Source organism: Hetaerina americana, unplaced genomic scaffold (assembly GCF_022747635.1).
Source record: "Hetaerina americana unplaced genomic scaffold, ioHetAmer1.1.p SCAF_142, whole genome shotgun sequence".
Taxonomy (NCBI): domain Eukaryota; kingdom Metazoa; phylum Arthropoda; class Insecta; order Odonata; family Calopterygidae; genus Hetaerina; species Hetaerina americana.
Genome location: NW_027286537.1, coordinates 642,501 through 645,000, shown reverse-complemented (window position 1 = coordinate 645,000; position 2,500 = coordinate 642,501). Strand labels below are relative to the sequence as shown.

The 2,500-nt window shown below is 54.3% G+C and overlaps 1 pseudogene; it reads right to left on the bottom strand.

Annotated features, from left to right (window-relative positions):
• The window catches only part of LOC139686575 (large subunit ribosomal RNA), a 5,603-nt pseudogene that overhangs the window by 2,005 nt on the left and 1,098 nt on the right, over positions 1-2,500 (bottom strand).

Here is a 2,500-nt window from a genome sequence, read left to right as displayed (position 1 = left end):
CGGATAGTGCGCGCAAATACGCTTTCGTCGCCAAGCCGAGCTCTTTTAGGTGAGCCTTCGTTTCCTTGGGAAGAGCTCCCCGGGCCCCCACTACTATTGGCAACACTTTGCCTACCTTTGCCTCGAACATTATTTTGGCTTGGGGTATCAGTCGCTCGTACTTTCCAAGTTTTTCGGAATGGGCGGCTTCCAGGGACCCTTCCGCCTCGAACCTGACGGTGGCGTCGATAACGTAGACCACGTCTTTCAGCGCCACCACCAAATCCGGCATCAGGTACTCCCCTTCCGTGCCCCCCGGAAACTTTTGCTCTCTCGCGACTTTTGCTTCGGGGATCTTCAGGAAGTGGTCCTCAAGGCTCGACACGATTGCGTCGTGTCGCTTAATGCGGAGACCTTTCACGGCGACGCACTGGCCTAAGATGTGCCCGATCGTCTCGACTCGGGCTCCACATCTACGGCACAAGGGCTCACGCCCCTGATTCTGGCGACCCCGCTTCAGGGCCTCACGCGTGGCTACGGTGTTCGTTCGGAGTTTGATCGCCTCGATCTCCCGCGAGGGGAGGAGAATCCCGCCCTCCGTGAGCCACCAATTGGCGTTCGGGTCATCCTCAAAGTATGAGATGCCCACACCCTGCGACTTCCTCGAAGACCATTCCTTTATTTCCCTTTGGCAGAGAGTCTTTTTCATTTTCTCTATCTCTCCCAAGCCTTCGGGGGCTCTTAATCTAAGACCGCGGGCCAGGTCCCTTATGCGGTCGTCGATCCTGCTTGCAGCTATTACGGACCGGGTCAGAGGGTCTTCACTTTCCTTTAGACGTAGCATCGACCTAATGCGTGAGATTGGGATTGCGTAACGCAACCGAGGCATACCTAACCCACCGTCCCTCCGTCGCGCGTAGAACACACTAACAACGGTGGAATTGGGTAGGTGGTAAATCTTACGATATACGTTCCGCAGACTAAGGTCTAACCTTTCCAGGGCTGCGACCGATGGTCCTCCCGCACTCAGTCTATAAAGGAATTTGGGAATTATATAAGAGCGAATTAGGTGCAGCTTCTCGCTAGGCTTCAATGCGAGGCTTCCTGCTCTTTCAACACTGCTTTCCAGACACTTAGCAGTGGCTCGGTAATCCATTCCGTACCACGGACTTACCGGCATTCCCAAATATGTGACCGATTTTTCTGCGTCGGTTACAGGTATGAATGAGTCCCCAATCATTAGCATCGGGTCCTCAACGGCGTAGGTTCTCCTGAGTTTGCGGATCGAGAAACAGGTACACTTGCTCGCATTGAGCCTCATGCCTAGGGCATCGAGGTACTCAACTACGGCAGTTATCAATTTTTGGCATTCATTCGCGTTTTGACCTATCAGGGTCAGGTCGTCAGCAAAAGCGAGTACGGGCAGTTTCCCAGATGGAACTACTGCTCCAAGGCTGGATTTCTCCAACCTATCGAGCAGAGGGTCTAGAACCACATTGAACAGGAGCGGCGAGAGGGGGTCCCCTTGCTTGACACCCCTGCGGATGTCCAGCCGGATACCCCTCCCGAAACCCCCTATCTCCGTGGAAGACCCCGTGTACATTCCCGCGACAAGTCGCTGAATGTGTGGGTGAACCCCCTTCTTTCGTAACGCTTTTAGGATCGCAGAGTGCGGCACCGAGTCGAACGCCTTGGAGACGTCCAACAAGGCTACCGTGGATCCGCCGTTGACCTTGGCTTGCTTCGTTACCTCGTTTAAGAGGAACAAGTTACTAAAGCAGCCGTCCTCCGATACAAATCCCTTCTGCCTCGCGGAGAGAGTCACCGACCTTCCCAACCTTTCGGCTATGAGGGCCGAGTACAATCTCGAGACGAGGGAAGATATTGTGATCGGGCGCCAATTTTCAGGTTTTCTCGTTTCACACCCATCCTTCGGAAGGAGGGTGGTCCTGTTCTTTTTCCACTCTCTTGGAAAGAATCAGGGCTAGTTGCTTCGGCAGGTGAGTTATTACACACTCCTTAGCGGATTCCGACTTCCATGGCCACCGTCCTGCTGTCTTAAGCAACCAACACCTTTCATGGTTTCCCATGAGCGTCGATTCGGGCGCCTTAACCCGTCGTTTGGTTCATCCCACAGCGCCAGTTCTGCTTACCAAAAGTGGCCCACTATGCACTCCGATCCCAGGGGCCCCCGAGGGGACCCCGTCTCCGGCTTCGATAAATCGAGCAAGCCGGAGTTCTCACCCATTTAAAGTTTGAGAATAGGTTGAAGCCGTTTCGGCCCCAAGGCCTCTAATCATTCGCTTTACCGGATGAGACTCTCCTCCGAGCGCAAGCTATCCTGAGGGAAACTTCGGAGGGAACCAGCTACTAGATGGTTCGATTAGTCTTTCGCCCCTATACCCAGCTCCGACGATCGATTTGCACGTCAGAATCGCTACGGACCTCCATCAGGGTTTCCCCTGACTTCGTCCTGGCCAGGCATAGTTCACCATCTTTCGGGTCCCAACGTGTGCGCTCT